The sequence below is a fragment of the Lasioglossum baleicum genome, unplaced genomic scaffold (assembly GCF_051020765.1).
Source record: "Lasioglossum baleicum unplaced genomic scaffold, iyLasBale1 scaffold0021, whole genome shotgun sequence".
Taxonomy (NCBI): domain Eukaryota; kingdom Metazoa; phylum Arthropoda; class Insecta; order Hymenoptera; family Halictidae; genus Lasioglossum; species Lasioglossum baleicum.
This window is the reverse complement of record NW_027469081.1, coordinates 2,060,330-2,082,754: the sequence shown is the minus strand read 5'-3', so window position 1 is coordinate 2,082,754 and position 22,425 is coordinate 2,060,330. Positions and strand designations below refer to the sequence as shown.

Sequence of the window (22,425 nt, the reverse complement as noted above, 5' to 3'; positions counted from 1 at the left end):
TCCTCTCTCAAATAATATTAATTCTACATAAATTTACTTAAATTTTATAAATAATATTATTCTCCTCAAATAATGATGTTGCCTACTGGTTTTAGTTGTTGTTGAGCGAACTGTTTTCCAGTTGATAGAATTAATTATGCTTTTACCGGAATTAATGATTAATCCTGACCAGATTATTCTTCTGTGCTTGTAGACTGCGAAATCGAAGCTTCTCATTTCTGCGCAGCATTTAAAAGATGAAGTGTCAACGTTTCTCCAATATTTCAATCAATTGTTCGAAGGGAGTGGAAAAAAATAATTCTGGGAAAATAGTGGCACAAATCAAGTTATTATTATTAATTTGAAAGACAATTTTTACCTGAGCAAAAACCCCTCATTTTTAGTTTCATTAAATATATTATACATGAAATTTATATAAATTTTTCTAGTTTATTATAATTGTCAAAACATTTAAAATGAAACCTTAATATTATACCCTTTATAATATTAAGCTTTATTATTTATTAAATCTATTAAATTTAATATAAATAATATTAATCCATTTAACAAATATTTTAATTCTATACAAATATCACCAATTCTATATAAAATTTATAATATTTCTAAATTAAATATAGAATTAATATTCCTCTCTCAAATAATATTAATTCTACATAAATTTACATAAATTTTATAAATAATATTATTCTCCTCAAATAATGATGTTGCCTACTGGTTTTAGTTGTTGTTGAGCGAACTGTTTTCCAGTTGATCGAATTAATTATGCTTTCACCGGAATTAATGATTAATCCTGACCAGATTATTCTTCTGTGCTTGTAGACTGCGAAATCGAAGCTTCTCATTTCTGCGCAGCATTTAAAAGATGAAGTGTCAACGTTTCTCCAATATTTCAATCAATTGTTCGAAGGGAGTGGAAAAAAATAATTCTGGGAAAATAGTGATCTCGAGCGACGAGGTTCGCAAATACAGAGTTGAAAGTTGCGCGTGTCGTGGAGAATTGAGCAGACAAGATCGAAACTTTCGGAACCCCGTGCGCTGTTTAAAGCTGCCGGAGGAGGATTTTTCCCGTTTTTAGGGGAAAGTTCCGCCGTTATGTCATTAAATATACGTCGACGGTGAATTCTATAGGGTTTCCCGGCGCGCCGCCGGCGTACGTCGAAAACAATTTCCGCGAACTACAATTAAAGAACGCGAAACGGGAGAGAACGGCGAACTTTTCCCCTTAAACGAAAGAAGAATTTCAAGCAAACAAGTTTTCGCGATCGCATGCGTAGCTCGTCCGATGTGGAGGCCCCCGAAACAGGAAGCTGCAGCTTCTAATCTAGCTCCGAAGGCGAACGAAGTTACCTACCGGGCTCTTTCTTTCCTCCTTTCACGGAATTCCGAAAGTTATCACGCGAATCAGTCTCTCCCTTCCTCGCTTCATTGATTCCTCTCCTCCCTCTCGACCTACATACTATATTTCCTTTTTTTCGCGACACCGCGCGCCGCGCCACGCCGACCGATCGTTCCGCAGGCAAAATCGAAATTAGCAACCACCGTTCCGCAAGCTCCGAAACAACCATCGGCATCCCATCGAATATAAATCATTTCTGCTCTTTCGCGTGGTATAGTTCAATTTTTCGCTGAACCCTTATTTTTTGAGATAAATTCGAAAATATCCGCAAAAATGGGTGCAAAAGTGGTGCATCTCCGTCTTTAATCATTGTTTAAACATGTTTAAACAAACATAATGTATTAATATTGGATATCACTGTATTCGGGAAAGTCTAGAGAATCTTTTGCTGTAAAGAACAATTCAATATCTTTTATAATAACATCGCAATATTTGTTTAAAGTTGAAAAATATGTCTTTTTTTTAAACTCCGTTTTCTCAAAAACTGGTCGTATAGGGAAAAAATTAAAACCAGATTCGGAATCAGCGCGGAAAACTCTACAAGAATCGCATAGTGGGAATCGAAATACTTTTTGGCTGTTGGACAGTGTAATCGGCATCCCTACTGTGAATCGGACCGACTAGCGCCTGACTCGACGCGTCATTTCGCGATTCCACGCCGATCCGGCTGATTCATATTCGATCTTATATTTCCGTTTCATTTACCGGATCCACTTCCAGCTGAGTATTACGAGGCAAACGTACGCGGGGCGTTTCGACTTTCTCGTTCGCCTAATCGAAAATAGTAATTGAAAATGTGTTTGCGTCGCATGATCCATGATATTTGGTGTTTCAGAAATGTTGTTAGACATTACGAGATGTATTTCTGTGGGAAGCGAAGAAGAAGAAGAAGGGAGATCTATAGAGTTGTCCTGGTTCTCTGACGATAAAGAAAAATCGCTGATCCGGGGGAACGATATCGGTATCCACGAGACTGGGTTAAGTGTTATTTTCCATGGTTTGATCGGGATCGTGATTACCGTGATGATCTCGCTCGAAACGGGGGAAAGAATACCGCTAATGACGTGTCACAGCAAACAGTCGATGTTTATCGGATCGATACGCGGGAGACTTTGAACTCGCCTCGTTATTCAGTCTCTGTGTCTCGAAGAACGAAATTATACTCGCTGCTTCGCTCTCCCTCTCTCTATCAACCATTTTATAAATTCTTTCAAAACTGCTGCGAAACCTTTGAACATTTTTACGCGTACATCTACACATTTTTCAAAAGATTTTCATCTATATTACCAGCTGAACGTTTATAATCGTTCAATATAAAACAAATTCTATGACGTCGAAAGAGCAAAGTTCACTGTTCATCGAACACACGACCAACCGTTTTATAAATAATAAATAATTATATCTAGCATATCGAAACACGTTCGAGGTATTAAACGACATGGAAGCAGAAAGTATAATGGATTCGAGAAATGAATTATTAAATCTGAATAAGAGAAAGAGAGAGAGAGAGGTGTGACACGTCAAGTTAACCATCGTCGATTCTCGGTTAAATTATGGCTCCGCTGGTTATACGATTCAAGTTGAGCGATAAAATGGCGGGGAAAAATTAAGATGGAAAATTGTTGGCGAGAGAACGATGTTAACGACCGAGAGCCACGCTTACTGTCTAGAATTGCGATGCAATTAATGATAACTTGATGGATCGATCCAAATGATTTTTCTTTGTCGAATAGGTCTGATGGATGGGAACAATAATCAAGTTGACGTAACAATCGAGCGTTGAATTAATAGCGGATGTCACTTTCGAGGCAGTCAGCGATCATCGGTGATGGAAAACAAATAAAGTTTATGTTCTTAGGATGACAAGATGTTGTTCTATAATTCTATTGACTGTCATTTGAACTGGGCACACTTTCGAACTTTCAGAAAGAAAGTTTACGTTATGCGGGTAAAATATTTTTGCCCAGGAGACACCGAGCCCAATTACGTGGTCCTTAAGGACTAAAGCTCGAGAAAAGTTAAGGAAATATTGTAAGAGAATATACATTTTCCAGTCCATTTTGTCTGAAAATCACCTCGTTTCGTCGGAAGTTTCATCGGAAAAGCTAGTCTAATGTTCTTGCTCGCCGTTTCGCTACTTAAAAAGGGAAATGAAAGAAAACTTGGAATAAATTGGATTACGGAGTAGAATAAGAGACGAAGGAATCATTTGCGCGAGTACGTCCCCGTTAACAGTTTTTCTTCTCGCACAATATCTCAAAATTACCATCTAAAATGTTCTTGGCGGTTCGTGCGGTCAGCCGATATTCGAATCAACTGAAAAATGGCCACGCTTTTCCCGTCGTCGATTGTTCAATTTCTAGCAGAGAGTCGGAATCGCGAACACCATCGAACATTAATTAAAGAGCCAATCAATGGAACCCGGAAAACTGCCTTTGGCAGACCAAATCGTACGATTTCGTGATTCGCCCATCGAAAAGAATCACCGCGCGTTTTGCCTTATGATCAGTGCAGTTACCGAAACATGCCCGAAATTCAGTGAGCTTTCGAAATGCCGAGAAATAGCCGAAAATCGAATTCATCGGTAAACAGTAAACAGGATCAATTCTGCGCACCAAAATAGATCACTCGAGCCCGACGCCATTCGATCACCCGAACAACCACTACGCTACAGATTTCTCGCCTTTGATTATGCAACCCGAACGCCGACAAATGCAGCTCGTTGACAAACAGAAATTCCCCTCATCACATAAACGGATAATTCAAAATTTTTTCATCTATTATGTAGTATGTAATAAATTACAGGCAATCTGAAAGGTTCCTTTTTCCAAGTTGAACAGTTCTACGTTTTCATTTGATCTGTTCAGCCTAGAAATGATCTTCTTTTAACCGAGAGCACACGGTAAAATTGTTTCACGTTGATTCTACCACCGTTGGACTACCGGTGATAGAATTAAGTAGAATTTGACCGTTTGTTCGTGCAACTCGAGAGATACCATAAACAAACAGAGCTTTTCGGTAAACAGAGATTTCCTTTTATCCAAGAAGAACAATGCAAACTTTTATTCGGTCGCATTAACCCTTTGACAAATGGACTCCTTTCAACGTAACACGCAATAATGATTTCTGTTGCGCATTGTTCTGTTAATGACAGGCTATTAGTACTACAATCGAATCAGCTGGGCTTCAAGACAGTCGAACAAAAAAATGAATCGTAATTTGTTCGATGGAACGCCACACAGCCATCGCGCATCGGTCCTTCACAGGGGGATTCCACGCTCGAAAGAATATCAGTACCGAAGCAACCTTCTTCAAAAACTGCCACATCCCGAAACGGTGGTATTCGAACCAAAGAAAATTCAACATCGAGATATTAACCATCGGACACATTCTTTCGCATCGTCTTCGGAGCAAATGATGCGATTCGAAGCATCGATCGGAAGCGCGGGTCTCGGTTGGGATCTCTACGCGGATGCGAAGATAGAAAACATTCTAGGAGGATCCTGTTAATCAAGATAGATCGCACCAATCTCGGCAGCATCTCGGCCGCGCCGAGCCGAAAGAAAAAGGAAGAATCACTGGGATACTCTCTGTCCGCGAATATCGAACGAGAAAAGAATCGATGGTAAGTCTCGATCGTCCTTACTCCGTTTCCTCGTTGGTTGCGGCATCCCTTCTATTTCACAGCAGTTCACAAGTTCGATCCAACATGCTTCTCTCTCGGCGGTAGATCGTGAGCGATAATTAGCGTTGGTGATTAACGGTGCCGGAATAAATCAGCCGGTTTTCCCTGTGGTAGTTTTCACGAGTTTCTCCGCGAGGTGGTTCGTCGCGAGGTTCCGGCAACGTGCGAGGCTCGGTTGTGTTTTCCCGCGGCACCTGTTCGCAAGGTGGTCGAGCACGGTGGTAGTCACGATCGCGAGGGAAGCCCGGAGTCCCTCGGGACTCCCGGGAGGGCCGAAACAGTAAGTCCTGGACACGTCGCGAGTGAGGAGCGCACTGAGGATCCGGGCGGCCCGTGCGACTCTGCAGCCGCATGCGCGCTTCGTCAACGAAACGTTCGTTCTCTGCTTCTCTCTCCCTCCATTTCTCTCTATTTTCCACTCTCTCTCTCCCCCTCTCTCTCTCTCTTGTTCTGGCACTCCGAGCTCTCCTCTCGGCCTTTCGATGCCTTCTTACGCCGCGCCTATCTTCCCTCGACGTGCATTATCTCTGTTTGCGCTCCCCTTCGCAATAGTATCATTTCATTAACGCTTAGCAAGACGCGGAGCCCACTCTGCTCGAACCGCTAAACCTACCCCTGCCGGTGAAATGACCGGTTTTTAATTTGTTATCTCGTAATCATTGAAATTGTGAAGATGTATTCGGACGAAACGATTAAACAAACTGTGCTTTACTCGTATTATATTAGGACCTTGAATAAGTTCTCGCTGTTTCTTTTACAAAATAAAAGCTTCATTTAAATTATAAGGAACAAAAACATTTCATTCAACGTATTGCCCATCACTAGCGACCACTCTCTCCCATCTTTCTGGTAGTATATGAATTCCGCGTCGGAAAAACGACATGTCTTTTGAGGCTATCCAAGAATCGATCCATGTTTTAGCTTCTTCATAAGAATGAAAGCGCTGGTCAGCTAGGCCATGTGCCATCGAACGGAATAGGTGAAAATCAGAAGGGGCTATGTCAGGTGAATACGGCGGGTGGGGTAGAACTTCCCATTGAAGCGTTTCCAGGTAGGTTTTCACTGGTTTTGCAACATGAGGCCGAGCGTTGTCATGTAGCAAAATCACTTTGTCGTGTCTCTGCTCGTATAGCGGCCGTTTTTCTTTTAAGGCTTGACTTAAACGCATCAATTGAAGTCGATAGCGCTTCCCCGTGATAGTCTCATTCGGTTCGAGCAGCTCATTATAAATTACACCCTGCTGATCCCACCAAATACAGAGAAGAAGCTTCGAACCATGGATATTTGGTTTTGCAGACGATGTTGATGCATGGCCCGGCTTACTCCACGAATTTCTACGCTTTGGATTATCGTAGTGTATCCACTTTTCATCGCCAGTCACGATGCGGTGCAAAAAACCTTTTCTTTTCTGCCGTTGAAGCAGTAGTTCACACGTGAGAAAACGCCGTTCGACGTCTCTCGGCTTCAACTCATACGGTACCCAATGTCCTTGCTTCTGGATCATTCCTAAAACTTTTAAACGTTTTGAAACAGTTGACTCATCTACTTGTAATGTTTTTCCAAGTTCTGCTAGCGTCTGACATCGGTCTTGATCGAGTAATTCCTCCAACTTTTCGTCTTCAAATTTTTTCGTTGCGCCAGAACGTTCTTTATCCTCAAGCTCTGCATGTCGTATCCGACAAAGCATTGTCACCATAAGTCTCAACAAGAATTCTATGCGCTTCAGCTGCAGATTTCTTTTGAATAAAATAGTGCAATAAAATTCCCCGCAAATACACTTTACTTGGCACAAAAGTAGACATTTTCAGAACTAAGAAAAACTTACTTTGTTTACACTAAAGTGAACTACCATACACTGAAATTTAAGGTTAGATACACTACTGCCTTGCATGTGTGTTACCATTCGAAATTTCACGAACGGGGCACTGCTACTGCCATCTTTGAAGAAACAGCGAGAACTTATTCAAGGTCCTAATAGTTAAATTTGTACAAAGAGAAAGTACGCACGCGCATACACACACACACACACATATGTACATCCACGCATTATTCAATTTATTTCACGTCAGAACCGGTGTTTCTGAAAATCCTCTACTCTAGTGCCGTTCGACGCTCGATTTACGATTCTTTCAATTTCCGCGATTCCATTACGTCTGCGCCGACTTCCTTGCATCGTTATTCATTTCCTCGCGTCGATTTGTCCGTGCCCATTTCCACTTTTACCCTCTCGCTGCCTACCCGGATTGTGTCACTGTGTTTATATTTCCCTTCTCCGCATTCGTTTCCCTTTCCCCGCGTTCCCACTGCCTTTAACATTTACCACCCTCGATCGTCTTGCGACCCACACACAACCGCTGCATCCTCGTCGCATCTGCGTTTGTGCAACACCCCCGCAATCCGCCACCCACGCATTCTCCCGCACGTTTACGAACTCTGTCTGTCGGAACCGGTGTTACCAACGTCTGCCACCCCCCGGTTAACATCCCCTAACTATTCGACGAGTTGAAACCACCCTCGGCACACCTGTGCACGCTATACGGTTGCTCCGAGGTTAACACCGTCTAGTTCTCTTCGTTAATAGATTGCCCATCACGATTTTATAGACGCCCATTCGTGGACCATTTATTGTTGCCTCAAATATTTATTCTTCCGCGAATCCAACCTCGTCTTCGTTTGAATATACCCCCCCCCCCCCGGTGCTCTGCGGGAGGTTATGTGCGCGCTAATCACGCTAGTAGTTAGTTTAACAAAGGGGTTGCTAGTTGCTATATACATATGTATATATGTATACATATATTTGCTTGCACAAAATTTTTGTTGACCGTCAATGTTGTCTTCATCTCGCTATAACTTTGTAAAAAACCAACATAGCAACAATTTGAGACAGAGCATCTTGAACTAGAGGTTTCAGGCTATCAAACTATTGTTTAACGATATCGGTACGGCAATTTTTGACGGAGTTATGATCACGTAAAGCGGGACCAATTTTTCATTCTTTCGAGGAGTGTATTTACCGATAGACACGTTCGATAGTCATTAATTTTTATTGAAAGTGGACGTAGCAAATTGAAAATGGGTAACGTAGTTTATTAGAATTTAGTAGAGCTAACCTAGACCTAGCAGTTTGTACATTTTGTTCGATTGCAGTAACCTTTCAGAGAAGAAGTATGAATATTTATACTGTTAAGAGTATTAGCTATCGAATGGCAGAATGCCAGATAGTCAAACGGAAAGCGGAACTGGGTCATTTCTGACCCAGGACAGACACAGTTTGCATCCCAATGGCTAGAATTTTACATTTCGACCAATAGTACTTTATTATTTTCCGTCTCGCAGCGAATACAGGCGTGGAAACAGAATTTTCAAAAATTGGACACCGTCGATTATACAGGGTCATCCGTTTTTAAACGGCCAAACGTTAACCAGCTGTAGAGGACCCCAAATGGAACAACTTTTACCCGTATCACTTTTTATGTTTCGGCCTTGATTTCCAGATAATTGCAAAAAACCATCATTTTTTGAGTTTACATAAAATTAAATATCTCAGGACTCCAATGACGAATCTTGATGGTTTTTCCTTTGTTTAGTTTAAAATAAGTAGGGGCATCTTTTTTATTGAATAAACTTTTTTGTATGACTTTCGTATCATGGTTTTTTTGGCGTGGGGCACACCGTGGAGCCTGAAAGAAATAAGTTGGAAAGTGGCGGTGTGCCGCACGCCAAAAAAACCATGATCCGAAGGTCATACAAAAAAGTTTATTCAATAAAAAAGATGTCCCTACTTATTTTAAACTAAACAAAGGAAAAACCATCAAGATTCATCATTGGAGTCCTGAGATATTTAATTTTATGTAAACTCAAAAAATGATGGTTTATTGCAATTATCTGGAAATCAAGGCCGAAACAAAAAAAGTGATACGGGTAAAAGTTGTTCCATTTGGGGTCCTCTACAGCTGGTTAACGTTTGGCCGTTTAAAAACGGATGACCCTGTAGAAACTTTTCATTAGCACAAAAAGTTTCGGAATTCAAGCGTTCAAGGGTGCGATGGTGGTATCCGGTGAAAATTTCGCAAGAATTCATTCTCAGACCGCGTGAAATTTATGTTTATGGCCGAAAAAGGTGTTCTACAGTGTCATCACGCCTTAAATTATATCGTAGAACCGGAGAAGCTTTCTAGAAAAGTTTGACAAACTGAATATGCAGCATAAATTCTGTATTTCGATTGTTATTTTCTGGAGGAATATTGTTTGCATAAAAAATCGGACCTGATACAAGTCTTTTGTCGGTTTATCCCAATGGGAATGTTAGCTTACGAGACGACCCAGTTTTACCCTGTTCCGCGACATGAAAATTCCGCCTACAATTTCGTAGAAACTGCAGCTGCACCAGCTGCATTCGGAGCGCAGAGAAATTGGGAAACCTGCCGCGGCGGGCACAACGGTCGCCAGTCGGTACGAAAATCGGTAAACGATGATCCCCGCGTGTAATTCCAGGCCCCATTGACCAAAAGACCGGCTAGCACGCGACTAATAATCGTGCGGACGCGATATCGACGCGACGCAACCCGCGATGGCCGGGGCGTCACAAAGTGGCGTCGTCGCGTACACGTTAATCACGACGTCGCGATATACCGTTTAATTAACATTGGCCATTCGAGATTGCCGGTAATTACTCGGCGGAGTTAAGCTCCCCGACGTAACGACGTGTCCCGGGGTTTGGATTTCAATTGGATTGAATATCCGGGATTTCGAATGACCGTGTGTTGAGCCTCGGAGTCCGTCACAATTCTATTGGAAGCCACCCACGCACGTATAGCGCTCTCTCGGAGTTCTCGACCAGAAGCCGCAACACTTGGAGAAGTAATATCACGATTGACGATACACTTGGCCGACCGGCGCGGCCGGTGGATATCCAGGACGTTGACCAACCGCTCGATCGCGAGATTAAAAATCTATTTACACTTTTTATACGATCTTCCGAATTACTTTAACCATTTACGCGCTGTATTATTGTTCTAATGTAATAGGAAAGTTAGATTTCTGCAATTCCTCTATCGTTTTAACATTCACCTATTTTTCTAATAAATAGCCACATGAAATTCGTTGTCTATTTATTAAGTATTACATATATCTCGTCCCAGGTATGCAACGATGCAACACATGCTCGCTCATACCGATGCGCAACACGGCGCGGCGACACAATACGAGGCCACGCAACAAGTGGATAACCTTAACAAAAATTATTCTCTGCGTTGGGAGGCATTAAAATTCAAAACGTCGCTAAATACACCTTATCCGTTAACACTAATCACTTTATAGACGAATGTAAAAGTTAAAAGCCACGCGCGGCAGAAGCGAAACTTCTTGCAGTCTGGTGATGTTTAGAAGTGAATTAAGATTGGAAATGCTAATGAGGCGACGACAAGATCAGGAACAACTCTCGATGCAGTATTTGCAAAACATTTAGACAAAATTGAATCAAGAATATTTATACCCGATAGAAACAGTCTGTAAACAGGAGCCAAGTTCTTATGGCCTTAAAAAGTTGCGCGATCAAACAAAATACGGCCAAGTTCGTTAGCTTAGAAAAATAAACATAAAAATTAGTTAATAAGAACGCTATTTAATTTTTAAAGAGTCACATGGAGGGCTAAATTATTCAAACTTGGTGTACGATTCTTTCAACTGGAACTTGTTGTTAGCATATATATTTCTTTTTTACCAGCTACACATGTACAATATAAGAAGATTTATATTAGGTTGTCCCAAAAGTTCCTTCCGGAATGTGTTTTTCTAATGTCGCTAAATAAATACAAACAACACGATAATCTATTATGTTAATATTTTAGTGCTTCTTAATATGAATTTGCATTATGTGCATGCATCGAAAACCAACTTTTGGGACAACCTAATATTTATTTAGCAATATTAAAGGATCACATTCCGGAAGGAACTTTTGGGACAACCTAATACATATAAAATGAAATGAAAACGCACTCGTTACTCGTTAAAACTATAGTTTGCATCAAGATCCACCCCACGCGCACCGTCCACTAATTCCACAGCGCTCAAAGAAATGACGTTCGATGGCACGGTCGATGAACGGTGTTTCTCCAGCAGGTTCCCGAAAATCGGATTTCCTAAGTCCTAAGCGAACGAACTATGTCGAGGGGATGTTCGAAAGGCGGAACCGGTTCGCGCCAGTGAACCGCAAGCGTCTAAGCCAAACCTTTCGCGGTATCGCGTTAATATTTGCGATCAACATCCGATGTGGGTCGTTCCGAATAACACCGATAAACATTGGGTCGAGTTAAACACGGTGAAGGGTCGGCGAAGAGATTACACGGATCTCGCGTGGAAACGGTCGCGTGCACGCGCGGAAACGCGGCCAACCGCCTGCGCGCGGACCGGTAATATTGTTCCAAATGATTAGATCTGTCTCGCGATTCCAGTTTTCTTCGCGCGAGAACCGCTTGTCGCGGATACGCGAAACTGTTTCCGCTTTCGCGCGAATTAATCGTGGAAAATTGCGGCGATTTCTCGAAAATTTCATTTCGACTTCCAACGAAGTCTTAAAGCTTCGAAGAAGATGTATCGCGGATGATTGGACGGTGTTTTAGGGTGAATCGTACAAGATCGTACGTAGAGGGCCGAGAGCGCAGTGCAATCTGCTCGACGAACTTCCGGATTCCGTCTACGAACAGATTATCATTGATCCCGGTCCGCAGATTGCCGGGACTCTCGAATTTGAATTATAAGAGCTTTCAGTTTCTTGCTCGTCGGAAATTCTCGGGGAAATTCGAGACGACGGGCTAGGACCACCCCCACGGTATTTTGGATAATCTCGCGAGGCGATCTCTGCATTCGTCACGAGTCGCCCGTCCCCCATCCGTGTTTCATCGCGCTTCGCAACGATTCGTCATCGCGTGTTAATTACGAGCTCCTTTCGGCGCCGCGCCGCGCCGTGTTCTGCATTATGGATCCCTCGGACAGAAAATAAGCTGACGAATTCAATTTCCACGGGACTAATGGAACACGAAATCCTCCTTGTCTTTGCCTCCGCTTCTAAGCTATCCGATGCTGCGGAAAACTCACTCCGGGGTGTCGTTTAACTAATTACTTTTATCCGATGATATATTCATTTTATCTGATAAACAAATATTCTTACAATTAATATTGAACGTGGTTAGAAACTTTATCGCAACGAATAAATAAGAAAAGACACGATCCGGAAATTGCATCGACGTTGCAGGAGAAAAATGGAAAGCAATATTTGTACGCCCCTAAAAATTCTATAGGACGATATTGTTACAGCGACACATTTTATACATTCAAATTTCCCGACCGTGAATTTCCAAACATATCGACCGGGCCAATTTCGTCTGTGTGTCTAGAAAAATGGGATCGGCGAGCAGTCGGGTTGCAAATTCTACGGCGGCGGTCGCGGTTTACCGGTGGCAATTTTCAAGGGTCCTTTAGTCCCTTTAATCGAGGCGCCTTCGTGCCTCGAAAACGCGGGATTGCGAACGACAAGCCTTTGGACGACCCTAGAATTGCGGTTGATCTTACGAGGTTCTCATAATGGAGCGAGAGCCGAGAGCACAATGCCTGCGGAACGAGCTGCACAATGAAGTTGCAAAGCTCGACCGGGCCGGCCATTAATCGGCTACAATGTTCGTTATTAAGCCGGCCAGTTATTACCCCCATCAACGGGGCGCGGCGCGGCGTCAGACCGATATCGCAAACATTTTATTCCTCTGTGCCCGGTGCCGCGTCGCGTCGGTGTCACTCTCGGACGAGAAACCACGAGCACCGTGGTTTTCCTTCGATCGAGAAACCCGATATGCTCGCTCGGTTACAGTTAATTGGCCGTTCGACCGTTCCCCAGTTACCCCGTGCAACATCGATTTCGCATCTCGGTAATTACCAGGTGATTCTTGTAGATTTTGCTCATCCCAACACGCGGAAGAATGTCGTTTTTCACTACAGGGTGACAAGAAATAACGGAGTTAATCATTTCTAATTATTATGCTGTCGAATTGACGAATTTTGAAAAACCAAATAATAACAACCATAACATGGACCTTTAGTATTCATATATTTAAGACGTTTCGAAATGGCCACCCTTTGAGCCGCACAGTGGTCTAAACGGGCCATTTAGCTGGACAAAATTATTCTAGCATTATTTTAAGACTTAAAGCCGTAGTTGAGTAGGTCATTGGATTCGTCTTGACATCACCTACAACAATATGCAATAAAAAATACTTAGTGGCATTTAAAAAATTAACATGATCATATTTTTTATTTAAAAAAAAATTTTTGTCAAATTTTTTTATTGGAATTTATAGATGACCGAGTATCGATTAACTTTTGTTCGAAACATTTTCTTGCCAGATTATCCGAAATGTACCAAACATCGTGCATCGTGGTGAGAATTGGGCATTTGCACCGAAAAGCTTCCGAACCGAACCTTTTCATTGAATTTAGCTGGCCAAAATTATTTATAATGTTTAATGATCCCGCAACGTTTTCAAATCACATATAGTATCATTTTGTATTTGTTTAAGTATTTTAAAAACATCATTTCATCTCAAGTGTTTACGTCTGGAAAGCGAAAAATTATTCGATACTTTTTAGTCCGTCTTAAAAACGTGGAATATACAAAATTTCTTTTTATTCAAATTATTTTATCGCAGAGGCTGCGCGAATGATTTTTACGTAAGATTATTATTGAAACTCTTGCGAATACGATACGGTACGTAAATGATTTTATCCCCTAAACTGCGGCGGACGAAACGATCGATAGCGGGCAAGTTAAAAAGCGAAATCGGTAAAGAGCGCAACGGAGACCCCAGTAACGGGCTTGTCCCTGTAATTTTTCTTCTACGTATACAGGACTTCTGGGAGTTCGAGTTTGCGACGCAGCGCGACGTTGATCAGCTCGTCGAAAGGGGGTCGTTTCTATCCGCGCCGGGACACCGTTTCTCACCCCCTGGCTCGTTCGAGCGTGCGAAACATCCCTTAGGAGAGCGAAAAGCCGGCCGAGGGTGTGATTTTCTTGCGCGAGTTTCTTGTCGATCGACGAACTTGGCCTGACGATATTTTGTTGCCCGAAACCGGTGCGCGCTGGAGAAACACGGGAATAAAGTTTACCTCCTCCGAACGACACGATCCGATTAAATTCGATTCCATTAGAGACAGAATTAATATTTGAATATTGTGAATTTCGCTTGGATCGTATCCGTATACTAAATCACATACTTGGATCGTTCCATTACAGATGAAACCCTCTGAACAGGAGTCGCTTAAAAATTCTTCAAGCAAATACAAGCTCGTGCAAGAAACTGCGCGCAAGGAATCACGCAACCAGCTCATCAACTTCCGCCCAGAGGAACCCTCGAGAGAAAGAACATCTCGCAACATTGCAAACACTCCGAATAAAACTCTAACAAAATGAATAGACGAGTGAGAACAGGTTCAAACAGAGAAAATAAAAAGAAAAAACACACAGCCGGAACTGCACGAACATGCGCGAATAAATAACAGAATCGATGAATGCGTCAACAGTTATCGGAAATGGGACAAAGGTGGGAAACGCTGTTTCGAGGCGCGAATTCGTCGCGAAATACCCATAGGTTCGCGGAAGTTCGCGGAGTAGGGTTGCGCGTAGAATGCATGTGCTGGAGTTTATCAGGATGCTGTTGGCCGGTATATTGCACCGGTGCGCATACATACAGTACGCATGACTTAAGTGCGCCGAACAAGGCCAGCCACTTAACAAGCCATTATTAACTATGTACGGAATGTCTGCGGAGAAGTTCCTCCAGGCGGCCGAGATTTTCGCTGTACGCGAAGGGCCCGGGCTTTCTCCGCTTATCCCGTAGTTAGCCTTAATAGTAACGTCTGTTTCGTTCCGTTTCGTTTCATACTAGTGTCGCGGGAACGCCGAATCTCGAATTTGATGGAAGTTTTGCCCACGGTAACCGCGACACTCGTTTCGCATTGCGAATAAGCGTCCATGATCCAGCGAACCTGTTCGCGACGCGAATTTTACTTATTGCCGCGAGGATTTACATGCCACGCCAGCCATGCTTTAATAGAAACGTTCTCCACGTTCTGGAGAATCAGTCTGTTCGGATAATGTCTCTATTTATTGCACAGCGTGAGCATTCTTCGCGCGAGAAACTCGCTGAGGTCGCGTGCATTTGCCACTAGCAGACTTCGTATGGTCTACAGCCAATTTTGTTTATGTTATTTTGGTGTGTGTACAGGGTGTCCCAAAATTCGTGAAAATCCCGAAAGGGGGTGGTTCCTGAGACCATTTCAAGCGACATTTTCCTTTGCAAAAATGTTATCCGCGGCTTTGTTTTGGAGTTATTAACGAAAAACACGGACCAATCAGAGCGCGACCTGGACGCGAGTTGCCACAGTCGGCCAATAGACAGTTTGCGCGCCGAGCCGACTGTGGCAACTCGCGTCTAGATCGCGCTCTGATTGGTCCGTGTTTTTCGTTAATAACTCCTAAACAAAGCCGCGGATAACATTTTTGCAAAGGAAAATGTCGCTTGAAATGGTCTCAGGAATCACCCCCTTTCGGGATTTTCACGAATTTTGGGACACCCTGTATATTTTAGAGAAATATATTTTAAACACGGATGCAGACAATTTTAGGACGTCGCAGAATATGCTTCTATCAAATGTTTTCTGTAATGTAGATTCTATTAAATTGTATATATACAGGTGTGATTTTTTCATTGTATCGCGTTGTGTTGCTTTACGGAAATATTTTTGCACGCGTACATTTCTCTGTACATACGTAGTTGCGGAAATATAATTTTACGACGCGATGTCGTAGACAATATTGCAGACTTAAAGCAGGTTTTATTGAATTTCAGCCCGCGTGATATGTGGTCTCCTGCTATCCTTTTGTAACGAGTTCCGTTTCCGTGCTCCGCGGAAAGAAATTAACAGGAAAGAATGCACTCGACGCTACGCGTGCTAACTGGGACACGCTAACGGCGCACAGTGGGGTATTTGCCCGATTTCAGCGGCCACAGCTAATTCAAAATTCGCTCAATATTGAAACTGCTGTAACTTCGCTAACATTTATCCAAATTTGATGAAAAAACAACCATTTTAAAAGAGGAGCGTATCAGATTGTAAAGTTTGTAGCTATTTTTCAATCAAGTACTGCGGATTATAATCAATATTTTAACGTAATTCGTCTATTTTATGTACACTACCAAAAAGTGTAATCATTTACAATTAAAATATCTTTTTAAAATAGTTATTACAAAGAATAATCTCCGTTATTTATAATAGTATGGAAAAATGTGTTATGAACAAAATTTGCACGGTTCAGAGGGGGATATGTTGTGTCACAAACATTTTCTGCGTGGATGGAAGCATAGAGGAGATTTCACGGTCACCTTGATTTTTTTAAACAGAATGTCCTTTTTTTATACCATAGATCGATAGAGTATCAAATTCTGAGTATAAAAGTGTTCACCTTCGTATGTCTTAAACCTAATAGTTAACGAGATATTATCAAAAGAAGAAAGAAAATTATTTCGATAATATCTCGTTAACTAATTAGATTTAAGACATGTGGAGCTCAATACATTTTTACTCAGAATTCAATAGTCTATCGATTCATGATACAAAAAGTAGGTCTTTCGATTTAAAAAAATCGAGGTCACCTTGAAATCTCCTCTATGCCTCCACCCACGCAGAAAATGTTTATGCCACAACATGTCCCCCTCTGTTCCGTGCAAATTTTGTTTCTAACATTTTTTCATATTATTACAAATAACGATAATATTCAATGTGGACATAGTTATTGCTCCACCCTGTATATTATTTAAATTTCATGTGTATTCTGTTTTCTTATTGTAGTGTATATTGTGTGTGTTTATTATTATTATTTAATATTTACTTAAGTAAATGCGAAAATATAGCGAATGCGAACATGCAGGATGTGAGAAATGCTGCATTTTTCGCACGATGGCCACTTTTTCGTAAATCAACTATAAAACACGGAAGCTATCGTAGTCAGATCCAATTTTTCTTGCATCTTAATCAGAAAACTTCAAAGAATACAATGGCACAGAAATGAACACCAGGACGCACCCGGAAGTATAACGAAATCATTACCAAAGTCTTAGAATCATCAAGAAAGTGATTCTCATCGTTGGTTATCTTTAAATATTAATAATAACACACATGTATATGGTACAAAAGTGAATTTCTCTTAAAAGTATACCCTATACTTAGCTAAAAAAAACTTCTATAAAACAAAAATCTGTTAGTGTATGTAAATAAGGTAACAATTATACTAATAGGTGAATTCGTTGAGAAATGAAAGCGGGTTAACGGAACTTCAACTTCCGACAAATTTCAGTGCTTAATGGATACATGAATGGGAAAATGAATGATGGGAGATTGTTCCTCGGACATTCCACTAACTCAAGCCACAAAAATTTTACAATTTATGTAAAATTTTTATAATTGAATTTTGACCGCTGAAATCGGGCCAATACCCCACTGTGCGGCGTGGGAAATCATGACTAATTCCCTTCAAATGAAATTTCACGACGCGAAGGCGGATTTTATGGATTCGTGGCGAATGAGAACGTACCGCGCGGCGCGGTCTTTCAAACGATTGAATAATTATATTATAATTTATAACTTCATACAATTCGTAAATCGTTCATGTCTAATATTCCATAAATATTCTACAGGGTTTTCCATTGAGAACGGTTATGTTATTGTGTATTATGAAAAACGTTGTCTTTCTCTACAATCAACAATTTCTTGAAAAATTATTACACGCGGTTACCGATCCATTGCCGGTCGATTTAATATTAAACAGCTCGTTGCGTCGCGCGTCGGCGAGAGAAGTTTCTTCCTCTCGCCACTCCCCGGGAAACTCTAGTTTGAATCGCAGCCGGCTCTAGTTCGAAACGAGCTGTGGAAAGGGAGTTCCGCCGATTGTTCGGTCGGGAATCGAATTACGCGGGAAGTTTCGAACGGGGTTTCGGTAGGGGTGCCAGTCGGTGACAGGTGAATGCGAAAAAGGGCCACGCGCAACTGGAACTGAAGGAAACGGGGTTGGGGGGGAGGGATGATATCGGCCAAGAAAGAAGAACAGCTCTTTCAGTCGGTGGACCCATTGTTTCCGGTACAAAGAAGACAGCAGGTTGACGGAGAAGACACTCGTCCTCCATTGTTCCGTGGTTGGGTCGCGAAGACGCGTCCGCCTCTAAAAAATTCCGACACAGCGCGAAACCCTCGGCCAATCCGCGTCGAGTGGAACCGTGTGCACGAACCACGGTACATATTAACGTTGTCGGATATCAAATATTTCACGAATTTTGTTAACGAATTTCTTTTAACCGAATTTTTCGTTAGTTTTCAATAAATCTGATTCGGAAGACAAATATTAATTCGCATTGAAATAAACTATATTTAAACGTAAAGTTAGACAGGACCGTCGGGGTACACGAAAATGATTAACACGATGTTGTTCGAAAACCTACAGTTAATTTTTTCACAAGAACTGCAAAACGATTCCGAGCCGTTTAAATTCTGCATGTAATTCTGTTACGGTCAACTCTGATTCGAAAGGTACTCTAGTCCGATCTCACTAAAAGTTGACTTCCCGAAATACAGCACGACGTGACGCGATACGTGTCTACCGAAGTACTAGCCCCCCGAGAGTAAGAACCAAAGGGTTTATATACCTCTACAATGAATGGAATGCTCTGTTCGTAATCTAATCGCGCTTAGAGATAGGGCTTAGGACCAGACTCTCATTTTTGTCACTTCTAATGAAATCGGAGCCAGAGCTCGGTCCTAAATCAAAGGGTTCAACTATGATATGAAAGGTTATCTAGGACGCTTCCTGCCAGAGACGATGTGGAAGAGATTCCTGTGAGAAAACGAACGGAATATATTCTCCGTCCGTAACAGACCAATTCTACCCCTTCTAATCCGAAACAGCAATGACCGACCAAATAGCAAAAAACTCCGCATTTTTCGAGACATATACAGTGGGTGTAGAAAGTATTCGTACACTGATAAATTTCAAACAAAACTGTGAAATTGTTGTTTATTAACTATTTTTTCTGTAAACAATGAATACGTACATATTCTGAGATGTTTATAGAATAGATACAATGCAACAAACAATTAATTTCTTGATTAACTTGCGAATGTAATAAAGAGAAACAAAAAATCGACTGAAATACACCAGCAAATAGTATTCGTACACTCCTTAATTCGAACTGCGTAGGGAACAGTTCTTAACGTAAACATACCATGTAAACATAAACAAATTGCGGTGTAAGTATGATTGATCTCCTCAGTATATTTAGAAACGTTGTTGGCATCAGCAGCAGTTCAAAATCCTGAAATATTCAAAGTTATCGTTGAAAAATGGGACGGAAACGTGCGGAAACGACGATAGAAGAAAGAAAAATTATTATTAATTTGCAGAATCAGTGTAAAAGTTTAGCAGAAATTTCGCGTATTGTAAGTAGATCTCGATCTACTATACAAAGTTTAATTGACAGGTATGGGCTACGAAAAAGACTACAAATAATAAATCAAGAAGTGGACGTCCACGAAAAATCGATTTTTTAATGTCACATTAATTAACACTACGTTTTTTTTCTCAATTTGTAAACAGTTAGAGACTGTACGAATACTTTTTGTTGGTGTATTTCAGTCGATTTTTTGTTTCTCCTTATTACATTCGCAAGTTAATCAAGAAATTAATTGTTTTTTGCATTGTATCTATTCTATAGACATCTCAGAATATGTACGTATTCATTCTTTACAGAAAAAATAGTTAATAAACAACAATTTCACAAGTCTTGTTTGAAATGTATCAGTGTACGAATACTATCTACACCCACTGTAACCGTACTCTGATTGTTATATTTGATCGTACACGAATAATCGATACCGAGCGAATAGTCGGCAGACACGAATATCGAGCGGCAATCCCTCCGACGACTCGAAACGCAATATTTCACCGCGGCTACTTGTTTCAACCGGCTTGCGCCCGTCGTCGTCGAATAATTGCGAACCTCTAATATATTCAATTGCACGATTTGCATGATTTTCCCAACAGTTCGGCAAAGAGTAACGACATAAATTGCATTCGTTTACGTTTACGGTAATAGCGAATGTTTGAACAAACTTTCTCAAAGGTTCCAACACGCCGATCCTTGGATACCTAGCATTTAGCATGAATTCAAATGTATTCATTACTTTCCACAACCGAAGCGCCCCGTGCGCTATGCGCATTATCTCATTGAATTTTGTGGTTTTCATCCTGGTGTTTCGATTATCGATGGTGTTCTTCCCTTAAAACACAATCGATGGGATGTTTTTCGCCGGGATGAGGCGCGGCGTGCGAGATTCATCGGGGCCGTCCCCAGCGGCATTAATAATTAGCCTAATGACAAAACCCGGCCTCGGGGGGCCGGACGTGGCGTTCGCACAGCGCACAGCAAACAGACGGTAAATTCGGCCGACCGGCCGGCCGGTTGCGTTATTTCCGACGAATTACGGCATTTGATCGTAACCTGGAAACGTTTTACACGCCGCCGCCGCCACCGTTTCAGGTCGGCCTTTGCCTACCAATGTCCGGTGATTGCAGAGCCGTGGTTTAAGATTAACTAACCGAAATTCGACCCGCGTCCGGCGCGGCGGTCGTGTTTCCTTCGCTCCGAAACGACCGGCGAAACGATGATAAGAGATCCCCGAAATGATTCCGATAAGCATTTTATACTGTACATGTACTACACACAGGCAGACCGGTGTAACTCGGTCACCACCGTTAAATGATTCTCCGTAATGAATTTTTTCAATCGCTGTCAAAACAAGTGTTACATTTCAAACGGAATCCTCCTTGAACGAGTATTTTATCAATCCCTCCGATCCCGAGTCCCACGCCGAATTATTGATATATGACGTCATTTATCTGTTCCCAGAACTATTGTATACATATACATCCGAGGAACCATATCTTCGGGTGTCGATATATGACGTCATGATACAGAAATGAATACTGTTCCGAGAACCATTGTTTTAAACATTCCAGGGACCATCTCTGCCGGTCCTATTACATTAATCTCTGCGATATCTTAGCTTTACAAACAGAGATAGAGCGGCGGCCCTTTGAATCCGCATGACGACAATGACTCACGTTTTTGGTATAAAATGTACCGGCAAGCTCCGGACCAGTGGCGCACCCAGGGGGGGAGCCAGGGAGCCAAGTCCCCCACCAAGAAAAAAATGTTCAGCTTCCAAAATTAAAATCGCGGAATAGCCATGGGTACCGATGATAGATATTTTGGCTTAAAAAAAAGGTCATCACGCAAAACCTAGGGCTGGGTTCAACTCGCCCCCCCCCCCAAGATTACATCCTGGGTGCGCCACTGCTCCGGACCATCATCTGTCTAAACCAGGGGTCGGCAACCTTTTGAGTCGGAGGAGTCAAAAATTACAATTTACGAAATTTCAAAGTTTTTAAAGAGCCACAAAATTTTTTCTTGCCAACAATAAATAGTACTCGCATAAATAAAGTTTTTTGATAAGAAAAACTAATCAATTTATTCATAAGAAAAAATATCTGTTTATTCATATATAAGTAGTTTTTCACAACAAATTAGATAATATATGTATATGTATATTGTATATGTATATGTACATATATAACTTTGAGAAGATAATTCGCTTCTAACTCTTTTACTTGAAACAACAAACTATACGTCACAGCCAAAGCACTGGTGAAGACGCCAAATTGTCTTGCGTCGAAAGCGAATTAAAACCTACATAGAAACATCCGACGACGGCGTCATTCGAGAGCTTCCGAAGGACTGACGACAGTGACGACTCATGTCACGGTGGAGGGGTGCGGTGAAAAGCGAGTACAAGTGGCTGAAAGATAGAATCGGTGCCTAATCCTCGTTAATCAGTTCAGAACGATTTTTAAATGTTTGTTTTTTTATAAAATAAATCATATTTGCGTATGGAACTAAAGAGCCGCAGCTTCACATCCAAAGAGCCGCAGGTTGCCGACCCCTGGTCTAAACCTAACTTCTGAAGAGAGAGCATCTACATAAATATCGTTTAAAAAGATATCTGCCTGTTTTTCTTTATTACAAAATTACCTTGCTTCCCAAAAACCAACACGAATTCGCCTAAATATCCGCATTCCAACACGCATAAAACAGGATCAGAATAACCGACGCGATAGCGCGCAACGAAGCAATATGTATAATGAAATGGCAGTCTAGCATGGGGCCAGAATAATAGGCAACGCGCGCGCGCG

The 22,425-nt window shown here is 41.6% G+C and overlaps 1 protein-coding gene across 13 annotated transcripts in view; it reads right to left on the bottom strand.

Moving 5' to 3' along the window:
* The window catches only part of Oamb (Octopamine receptor in mushroom bodies), a 148,707-nt gene that overhangs the window by 42,230 nt on the left and 84,052 nt on the right, over positions 1-22,425 (bottom strand). Inside the window, exon 1 of one of the 13 annotated variants that reach the window (XM_076445190.1) lies at positions 5,043-5,754. The exons of the other annotated variants lie outside the window; for them this stretch is intronic. The gene's annotated coding sequence lies outside the window, so the exon portion shown is untranslated. Of the gene's footprint in view, positions 1-5,042; positions 5,755-22,425 lie in introns of those variants that run through there. 13 annotated transcript variants of the gene reach the window in all.